Source organism: Myotis brandtii, unplaced genomic scaffold, assembly GCF_000412655.1.
Source record: "Myotis brandtii unplaced genomic scaffold, ASM41265v1 scaffold49, whole genome shotgun sequence".
Lineage (NCBI taxonomy): Eukaryota > Metazoa > Chordata > Mammalia > Chiroptera > Vespertilionidae > Myotis > Myotis brandtii.
The window spans coordinates 7,342,234-7,353,377 of record NW_005368707.1 but is presented as its reverse complement, the minus strand read 5'-3'; the positions used below and the strand labels follow the sequence as shown (position 1 = coordinate 7,353,377).

Here is an 11,144-nt window from a genome sequence, read left to right as displayed (position 1 = left end):
AAAACACCAATTTGTTAGGGAGACCCAAGAAGTGCCCCCTAAAATGAACAAGAGTCGATTAGGGGAAAGGAGGTATTTTCTTCTCTCTCACCTGAAGTTTCAGGGGCCCACTAAATAGAAACTGAAACAGTAAGTAAAGATTGTTGCTGGCATGCTATAAAATAAACAGGTTTTCTTTTCCTTAGGGAATGCCACTCCATTACCTAATCTGCCTGGGTAAAGTCCCCATAAATCAACGTGGTGCTAAACAGTATTACCCCACTAAGCAGGTGAGGAAACTGAGGTCCAGAAAGAGCCATAAACTAGGGGGGTGATTAGGAAGTTGAAGGTAGGCCAGGAACTCTGGCCTCTGGCCCTGACACTACTCCAGCCAAAACTTCTTTCCTGAGCAGCTTTAATCCCATTAAGACCTCCTTGGTCTTCTGGACAGAGGGAGAGGCTGATAGCAGAGTCCCTCCCTCTCCTTGCTGCCCCCTAAAATGAACAAGAGTCGATTAGGGGAAAGGAGGTATTTTCTTCTCTCTCACCTGAAGTTTCAGGGGCCCACTAAATAGAAACTGAAACAGTAAGTAAAGGTTGTTGCTGGCATGCTATAAAATAAACAGGTTTTCTTTTCCTTAGGGAATGCCACTCCATTACCTAATCTGCCTGGGTAAAGTCCCCATAAATCAACGTGGTGCTAAACAGTATTACCCCACTAGGCAGGTGAGGAAACTGAGGCCCAGAAAGAGCCATAAACTAAGGGGGTGATTAGGAAGTCGAAGGTAGGCCAGGAACTCTGTCCTGGGCTCTGGCCCTGACCCTACTGCAGCCAAAACTTCTTTCCTGAGCAGCTTTAATCCCATTAAGACCTCCTTGGTCTTCTGGACAGAGGGAGAGGCTGATAGCAGAGTCCCTCCCTCTCCTTGCTCCTGGAAAGATCGATCTGTTCCTGAGAACTGGGCCCAGGTTGTCAGGAAGTCAAGACAACGACCATCTCAGCAGAATGGAATGGAGCGGTGGGAGTAGGTGGCAGGGGGCCAGGAGGTGCCTTAAACCGCCCACGTTTCCTCCCCAGAAGTGCTTTTTACTGAGGAGCCCATTTCTGCTCAGGAGGCCTTGCTCCATGGGCTGCTCAGCAGAGTAGTCCCGGAAGAGCAGCTGGAGGAAGAGACCATGAGACTCAAGGAGGAGAAAGATCGCCTCCTTGAGCCGTCCTGTGGGGTCATTGGGGTCTTTGGCCAAGGCCGCCTTCTACAAGCAAGTGCACCAGACCTTAGAACGGCCAACCACCTCACCCCCCAAACAACGTGGCCCTGCAAGATGGGCAGGAGGGAATCAAGGCCTTCATCCAGAAGAGAAAACCCGTCTGGTCTCACTGAGCCGGCCATATTAGAGTATGGAGGGTGCGTGGGCTCAGTGAGCAGCGTTCAGGATGCCCCCCCCCCCCCCCCCGCCTCTCATTTGATCCCCAGCCACCACTGCTGCCTCATGACCGGCACAGCAAGCAGACTGCTTCTGTACCATTAGTCAGGTCCCCTGCAGGGGCCATATTCAAAGCCATGGTTCCATGGGGAAAGGATGAAATGGAAAGTCAAAGGAAACGCTAATTTAAGGGAAGTGAGCACCTATGCTGGGCCAGCTGTGGTAGTGAGCCTGGAATCTGATACACTTCTTCCAGGACCTGAAGTGTGGGATCACCTGACGTGGGAGAAGGTGATGATAAAATGAGGCATGAAAGAAGGTGCCAAACTGCTCTGCTAGCAGAAATGTCCCCTACGGTGGAGGTAGATCTGGTTGCTCCAGACACGTGAACTGTTTCCAGTCTCCATGAGACAGTCTCCACACTGAACATACTCTTGGTTCTATTGAGAAATAATCATGCCTATGGCTTTGGAATAATCTTATGTGATCTTAAAAGATTAAGTATTTAGACAGACTGGTAATTTTATCTTCTAACCAGACTGTAAGGTGTCTGAGGGGGAAAAATCAACTAATTCTTTCTTTGTATGCCCATACTGTAGACATAGAATAGGTGCCTGATGTTTCTGTAGTGAATGTCCTGGCCATGGGAGCTACTGTGAAACCAGGACCCTGGGCTACACCTGAGGATGAAAATATGAGGAGAGGAGGGAGGATGCAGAACACAGGTCCTACCCACTAAAAATCCCCTGCTCCAGACATGCTTCCAAACTCTGCTCAGCTTCTGGTGAGAATCCACAGGAGCATCATGCAGTTGAGTCCCAGGCTGAGCAAGGGCTTGGCTTAGGAATTAAACATCTTATTTCCTGGCTTCTGGTTCAGTATGGCTCAAGAAATGTTCTAAACCTCCTGTCCTCAAGATTGCCCAATTTATCTTACCTAAGAGTAGAATGTGGCCCTAAAAGTGGGTAGTCCACAGCCAAAGACAGAAGCATGTGGCTCTAACCAGTGGTTCTCACTCGGGGAAAGCATTTCTTGGTATGATGTCCCCTAGTGTTTTCACAGGTTTCTATTGAGATTGGCATGGGGGGGAAGGAGGCTGTTTTGCCAGTTTAGAAAGCTAAAAAAGAGTGTTTTCTTGGAAAGGAGGAGCCTGTTTTAAGAGTGCCCCTCCTAAGAGGAAAGATCATTAGACCTACCATGTGCAGGCCATCTGACATGTGCTACATTCTCCTTCAGTCCTGACCACACCCGGGGAGCAGCGCTTACAGAGATCTCCAGCTCACACTTGAGTAGCTGAGGCCCACTTGGCCCCAGGTCAAACAGCTGACACTGAGGACAATGAGGGTTCCAAACTCCATCTGTTTGGTAAAGCCATGGATGCTTTCTCCCGGCCACACTGCCTCATGGGGAGGCCAGTCCAAAGAATTGACTTTCTTGCTCCATGGCAGCTCTCCAACCAAAGTAACAGACCAGGTGCTCCTTGCTACAGAACTCTGCCAGTGTGCAGGGGACATTGGGTTTGAATTATTGGCAGACCACTATGGAGTTTTTCTGCAAAGCTAATAAGAGCTGCTGCAGTTCTAAACTAGGCGGTGAAGGATGGAGCTGCCAGGGGCTGCTCAGAACAGTGCTCAGTGGGGTCCCTACTGCACCCTCTCTCCAGGGGCGGGCTGTGGCAGTCACTGTTTGGCAGTGCCAGATCCCACAGCGTAGAGGAGAAGCTGTTATAAACTCTCTGGGCTTTGGAGAAAGTAACAAAGCCTCTCACACATTTGGCAAGTGAAATGAAAAGTTCACTCTCCAGTGTCTGTGTAGCCACATGATTCCCTCAAACCCTGAAATCCTGGGGCCTCTGGGCTGCCTTCCCAGCCTGTGAGCTGATGTCCCTCGGGGACTAGTATAAATCCTAATAATCTCTGTGCATAAAATAATCCAGAACAAAAGTCTGCTACCCACCCTCTGATGTCATATAATTCACCCCAAGGCTAATATAAATTTTGGGTTAATACGTATCTGCTTCCTTTCACTGGGACATTGAATGAAAATTTTCTGCTAACCACGTGTGATGATTGCCTCTGGAAAGTCTAGTATATTCGTCTTTCCCTGGGCCATTTTATTTCTCAGGGAGCTTTGCCGAGCTCAGCCCAGCAGACATCACCCCAGCAGTGCAGAAGCTAGAAGGTCAGTGAAAACAGGTGTTCCCTCCTGCTCACCTGGGGAAGACACCATTCTGAAGGCTGGCCTGAGCCCTGGAGAATATGAACATATGGAGTGAGTGGCTTATTAACTTTACAGGAGAGAACTTGGGGATCTAAGAGCCAGAGCTCCTGCAGGCAGCCCCGTGCAGTAGCTCTTCCTGTCCCCCTGCTATCCAGGAGTTCAGAGGAGTGAAGGCATTTGCTGTGGTGGAGCCAGCATGTGGGCTTGGCCCTGTATGGTTCTGAAGCCTGTGCTCCTGCCTACCACACCGGATTCCTCCCAGCGTGACTACCACAATGTGACTACCACACCAATTCCTCCCGACGACCTGGAGAGAAAGACTGCAGTGCTCAACGGAAACCAGTCTGAAATGGCACAGCCAAGGCAACAGTTCTGCTTACCACAGAGGATTCGGAAAAGCACAGAGTGGAACACAAAGAGCATGAGTCCCAGGTTTGCCACCAACTAGCTGCGTCACTGTGAGCAGGTGCTGTAACCCCTTTCAGCGCTCAGTTTCCCGGTCATAAAAATGGCACCACTGGACACTTTTCCTCTTGGTCCTGACATCCCGGGTTCTGCAATACTGGGCTTGGAAACTTGCTGTGAAGCTTGAATCGGGAAGCTTGTTAGAAGACAGTGCTCTTTTATGAATGCGAAGATGAGCGTGTTATTTTTACATTGAAAACACCTGATTACATTTGAGAATGAGAAATCCATGACAGACACTCAGAGGTTTTCAGGCCACACCTGAACCTCCTGATGTCATGGCTGGGAAGACCCTCCCCAGGCAGCTCTCTACCAAAATGGGCAGTTACCTCCCCTTGTCCGGTCCGGGTGCATTACCCAGCCAGTGCCCCCCCTCGCTCCTTCCTCTGAACACCCGCTGCGCTAGAGCAGTTCCAAAGTGTGGCCCGTGGAAGGTCTGGACTGTCCAAGTGCTGCTGAATCATAAATTCTGGTTTGGGGGGCCCCAAAATATGCATTTTAAAAAGAGATTTCCAAGTGAGCCTGCCGCACGCTAAAATGCATGAACTCCTGCACCGGGGCGGCTGGGACATACCTCTCTGGCAGGGTCTACATTGGAGCCCCGGCCTTTGTGATGGATTGTGGGCAGTTGTGTGGCCTGAGGAGACTTGACACCTGCAGGAGCCCTTTCTCCTCCCCTTGCTCAGGTGTCAGGGCCTGCCTCAGCCCCCGGCACTCAAGCCTTTGGAAGCCCCACCCTTTGTCACATTAAACACCAAAAACACACCATATCCCACAGTCAATATACAGTGAGGCCTTGACTTACGAGTGTCCCAACTAACGAGTTTTTCGAGATACAAGCTGTCTCTCGGCCGATTTTTTGCTTTGAGTTGCGAGCTAAAATTCGGGTTATGAGCCAGCTTCAGATACTCCACCGCTAGTTGGCGCAGCAAATGTCACAGTGAACTCCACAACATCAGCCCAGCATCACGTGTCTCACTTGTTCACTTTAAGATTTGACATACGAGTAATTTGAGTTATGAGCTCCGTCACGGAACAAATTAAACGCGTAAGTCAAGGCCCCACTGTAATTCTTCTAGTTCAGTGATGGCGAACCTATGACACGCGTATCAGAGGTGACACGCGAACTCATTTTTTTGGTTGATTTTTCTTTGTTAAATGGCATTTAAATATATAAAATAAATATCAAAAATATAAGTCTTTGTTTTACTATGGTTGCAAATATCAAAAAATTTCTATATGTGACACGGCACCAGAGTTAAGTTAGGGTTTTTCAAAATGCTGACAGCTGAGCTCAAAAGGTTCGCCATCACTGAGATAAGTCATGAACCACATTAAAATTCAAATACAAAATAGTTATCATGGGACAAGAGTCAGACGGTGGGCTGCCTCTGAGCCCACCTTTATGACTAGCTCTGTGATGTGGGGCTAGTTGTTTAACCCCTTTGAGTTGCCGTTTCTTCGTGGTTATAATAGGGATAATGATCACACCTACCTCCTACGTGGTTGGGAGGATGAAACTGAACTACACATGCGGAGCAATGTTGCTATGACCCACCTCCCTTTCTCCTGCAGTTGTGGTGAGCGGTTCCCACAGGTAAGAGCTTCCCCATGTTATGGACTGAATTGTGTTCCCTCAGAAATCATATGTTGGAGACTTAGCTCCCCCTACTGTGACTGTATTTGGAGAAAGGGCCCCTAAAGCAGTAATGAGGTTAAATGAGGATGGAACCCCGAATCCAACCAGACCAGTGTCCTTATAAGAAGAGGGAGAGACACAGAAGAAAGGCCATGTGGGGACACATGCAGAAGGTGGCTGTCTGCAAGCCAAGGAAAGAGACCTCAGGAGAAACCAACCCTGCCACACCTTTAGACTTTCAGCCCCCAAAACTGTGAGAAAGTAAATGTCTGCTTCAGCCTCCCAGTCTGTGGTATTTTGTTATAGCAGCTTGAGCGGCCTAAGTCACTCCCTTTCTCTCTGAAGGTGATTTTTGGCATCCAGGAGCTCGCTCAGCCTTCAACAGGGCAACTTAAAAACAGAGGATGTTAGGGCCTCCAGAGACACCCCTCAAGCAACAGCAGGTGTGAGTCCATGGATAAATGCTCCACCCCCAGCATCTGAGGGAACAATTCTCAGATGTGTTTCCTCAGAAGGCCCAGCACGGTAGAGCCCCATTGCACACCGCACCGACCTGCTTTTTAGTGCAAACCTCATCGGCTTTTCTCCTTCCCCGCCTGAAGTCGGCCCATGCCCTCACCTGTGCTTCCCGGGATCACTTTCCAGATAAACAAGCTTCACACAGCCCTTGATTCGGGGTCTGCCCCGGCAAGAACCCACACTCCGTCAAGAGCAGGTTCACATGAGCCACTCAGTGAGCATCTCCTCCCTAATAAAAAAGTGAAAACAAGATTTACCAACAGAAGACCTGCTACCATGAAGCAATAGGCTTGGTTTCTAAGTGGACACCATGGACAGTAAGTAACACGGGACTCAAGGGGAGCAGTCAACTTTGACTCTTTGGTGAGCAAATGGGATCACCTACCTAAAGCTTTGGCTTTTCCAGCCAGACAGGGTCTTGGCTCTCAGTTAACTACAAACTGACATCACACAGACAAGGTACAAAACATAGACCTACCTAGTGTTGATACCAAAGACAGGATCCTCTGACCAAAAGCTGGAGCACCCTCCCTATTGATATCCCTTCAAAACCCTCGGGGTAAGCCACGCCTACGTGTTCTGGATGTGCATTTAGCAACATTCAGGGAAAAGAGCAGGTGTGGTGTCCTAAGACGCCCCTCCAGAGGCCCCTTGAGAAGGAATTTACGAGCCGCTGCAGCTCTAGTTCCTTCCTTGACATTTATTGGCTTTTTGATGAATGTTAGAGCAATTTTTCTGTCAGCAGCTTCTTATTACAGGTTTGGTGATGTTCCCGTGACCATTATTTTACTCAATACCATGCCTGGTCACTGTGAGGAGAAGAGGCTCCACTCAGAAACCATCCATCTTTGCGGCAGCAAATAGCTCAGATAATCCTACTTAAATACGCCTCCTGCACTGGCAGCCGCTCGGGCGCGCACAGAGAATTTAGACAATGGCCAGCCTTTAATGGATGGCTCATCTTCTGGCCTTGTGCCTCTCCACTCCTTTAGGACACAGTTCAGGCTTGATTCTCTCTGTTTCTTTTTTAAATAAATTGTGGAGAACTGGGTGAAATCATCACTAGGACATTTCTAAAACACAACACGTTCGCACCATGAATGACACGTGTGCCTTGGAAAGTCTGGAACCAGCAGGTGTTGGAAGAAGGCATCCATTTTTCTTAATGGACTATTTTCTTTGCCCATCAAATGCACTGTCCTAGCACAGTCATGTCCCTGGACACATCTGGAGCCCCTGTCATTCATCAGCATCAGTGCCGGCCTGCATGTGCCCTCCTCCTTCCTACCGCCAGATACAGGACTCTAGCCCGGAGGAGCACCTTTTAAAGGGTTTTTATTGTGAACAATTTCAAACATGGAGAATGTGTGATAAACTACCATGTTCACATTACTCAGCTTTAACAATTATCAATGAATGATTTATCAATCATACTGGCCAATCTTGTGTTATCTGCCCCCTTCCCACCCCAGACTATTTTGAAGTGAATCCCAGAGTGACCTTATTAGAACTTAAACCCCTTGGTATTTTCACCCAGAAATATTAGAACAGATGCTCCTGATGCGCTCATCACTGAGGACATGACAAGGGTCTCGGGAGCCCTGCGCCAGGGGCCTGGGCAGAGGCCAATACTTACACTTTCTCTATCTCTCAGCAACACACATGTTTACCTTTCCCTCCTGTTTCCTGTTCCTACTCCTGCTCCCTGGGATCACTTTCAGAAATAAACTACTTGCACGCAAGCCTGGGGCTCAGGTTCTGCTTTCTGGGGGAACTCGGGTCAAGATACCAGCTCAGGAGAGGGGCAGAGAGAGCCCCAAAAATGGCAGCAGAAGGCAGTCCCAGGGTGACAGCTGGGCAGGAGTCAGGAGAGTATCCAGCCCAGACAGGAGAATAGAGGCCTCATGAGAGATGTGTCTCAGAGATAGGTTGGAACGCAACAGACTTGCATCGGATGTGACTGAACTTGTGGAAAATTGTCCTAAGAAGCTAGAAGGGAACTGAACAGCACGTACCTATTTAGGTCGCATCAAAGGTCGTCACTGCTGACAAGAGGTGGTGGGAAAGTGCAGGGATGTGTTCCTGGGGTGAACAGGCAGCTCTGTAGGAGGCAAATGTGGTACATGAATCAACACCCTTAAAAAATGGCCATGCCCCATGCCCTCAAAAAAGAACCAGAAATTGAGAACAAATGTTACAAAAACAACAAAACTGTGAACCAGTGTATTATTTGTATTAGCATTTTTAAAAAGCAGAATTACTTTGAGTCCAACAAACTGTGGTAATTCTAGAACATTTGCTGGAAGGAGTATCATGAAGCCACTAAAAGTGATATGCTCCATGCAGAGCGGGCCCCACACTGTCAGAAAGACGACAGCAACGGAAAACTGGCGAGATCTGAATTACATTTGTAGTTTGATTCCCGGGATTGTACCACTGTTCATTCCTTATGGTGGTGCAAGATGTTAACAGAGGAAGCTGCGTGGAGGAGATAAGGGAGCTCTGTATTACTTTTGCAACTCTTCTGTAAATATAGCATTATTTCAAAATAAAAATTTTAAGTACATGGATCTGTATTAGGGTTCTCCAGAAAACCAGAACCAATAGGGTAGTTGGGTGGATGGATGGATGGATGGATGGATGGATGGATGGATATCTATAGAAAGAGCTTTGTTATAAGGAGTCACTCACACAGTTGTGGAGGCTGAGTCACTTGCAGGCTGGACCCCCAGGAGAGCCAGGGTGCAGTTCCCAGGCTGAGAGCCGGAGACCCGATGGTGTTGACTCCAGTCCAGGAGTGGAGGCCTGGGAACCAGGAGCGCTGAGGGCAGAAGATCAAGGTTCCAGTTCATACAGTCGGGCAGAGAACGAGCGGATCCTCCCTCCCTCCCTCCAGCGTTCTGTCCTAGTCGGGCCCTTAACAGACTGGACGAGGCCCACACACATTGGGGAAGGCCACCCGCTTTACTCAGTTCACTGATTCAATGCTAATCTCTTCTGGAAACACACTCTTAGGAAATAATGTTTAACTAGCTATGCGAGCATCCTGTGATCCAGGCAAGTGGACACATAAAATTAACCACCACAGCATCCATGTTTGTATGTGTACAACCCGGTCCTGTTAAGATACCCTCAGGATGGATAACAGTGTTTGCCTCTGGGGAGAACAATGGGCGATGGGGTCAGGATTAGAGGGAGACTTACTTTTGCACTGAAAACCCTTTTGTACAGTTCAAATTTTTTAAACATATACTATATTCAAAAAATTAGAAGTCACAGGCACACAGGCTGTGCTCTATAGGAGGCAGATGGTGAGAGGGAATTTTGTGAATTCAGGATGTATTCAGGAAACAGCCTCCAATGAACGCCATGGAAGATAAGAGGGGAAGCAGGACTGGCCAGAGGCAGAAGGCCAGCCTCTGATGATCCGCTGCGGAGCTCCAGAGCCGACAGGGCCCACAGAGTTCTTCCTATTGGGCGACGAAGTGGCTGGGCCAGCTACCTGCCCCCGCCAGGCCCTGGATGTGGGCTGTGCTGGGAAGACCGTAGCCTGGTCCAAGGGGCTCCCTGTCGCTGAGGCAATCCCTGAGGGGTGGCAGCAGCTGGGGCACCAAGTCCTCCCCAGAAAAGGGGGTCTGGGTGACACACCCACATGTTCCTCACAGGAACAAAAAGTGTTCATTCATAAGGACATAGGAAGATGATTATGATGTTTGGAGAGGAAAAAAATACAGGACACAAATTTCTATCTATGGCATGTAATAACTAGGCAAAATAAACAATAAAATTTTTTTTAAAAAACCTTTTTGTTCCTAGAAAAAGCACTGGAAGAAAACATTCCAAAATGTAAAAAGTTTTTTTTTTCCTGAAATGGGACTGCACATAATTTTTCTTTCTACTTCCACATTTCTATATTTTTTCCCAAATTTTCTATGATTTTTAAGTAATCAAAATTTTCAAAAGAGCACTCTAGGATCTGCTGCTGTTGTTTCTATCATTAAGTTTTGATACTGCTTCATAAATTAATTCTATGCTTATAGAGAAGGATGAGGAATATTTACATTATCAAATAATGTCTAAAATTTTAGGGTACTATATAAGAAATAAATTGGTTCTAAAAATCAATATAAACTCAGCCTTTTTAGGCAATCGCAAGTTCAAAGAAAAGTTAGTGGCCTAAACATTTGTTAAATTAAAATGACCAGGTCAATTATTTCTTGTTCTCAACACTTAAAGCAGCAGTCATAAACTTCTCCAGCAGAGGGCGACGGTAGCTTAGGTGAAGCTAGAAATCTCGGCTGCCTAACTTGCAGCTAGGTTGCTGTGACTGGAAAATCGCCTTTGCTTTTTGGAACCGGGGAAAAAAAGTAACTTACTTAGCAGGTTACATACTAACATTAGTTAGTTAGTTCATCTTAGGCAGTGAAGAGCAAGTAGCTCATAAATATAGTTGTTTGCTGTGTGTTTTTTCTTTAAATGAGAGTCAGCTGACCTCACAGTGCGCTGTAAAGATTGCTCCCTCACTTTTTACTCCAGCTGCCATAACAAAATACCACGGACTGGTGCTTACAAACAGGCATTCATTTCTCAGTTCTGGAGCCTGGAGGACCAAGATGAAGGTGCGGCATAGTCCGGTCCTGGTGAAGACTGTCTTCCTGACTTCCAGGGAGAAGGAGCAGAGGGAGAGACACCAGATGGAGAAGACAGGAGATGCAGGCAGAAGGGTGAGCTTCTCTGCTTTCCCTTGGGTGCCCTAGGTTCATTTACAGGACAAGATAGGCAAACTCCACAGTGGCCTAAGCCAGCCGTGGGCAAACTACGGCCCGCGGGCCGGATCCGGCCCATTTGAAATGAATAAAACTAAAAAAAAAAAAAGACCGTACCCTTTTATGTAATG

At 47.7% G+C, this 11,144-nt stretch overlaps 1 long non-coding RNA gene across 1 annotated transcript; it reads right to left on the bottom strand.

The window, feature by feature from the left end:
• Positions 1–6,353: 6,353 nt before the first annotated feature.
• On the bottom strand, positions 6,354–9,064 carry LOC102262831. Its single transcript, XR_314198.2, has 3 exons — positions 8,939–9,064; positions 8,263–8,348; positions 6,354–6,476 (listed from the first exon to the last, which is right to left on the bottom strand). It is a non-coding gene; the product is annotated as an uncharacterized LOC102262831 (long non-coding RNA).
• Positions 9,065–11,144: the final 2,080 nt, after the last annotated feature.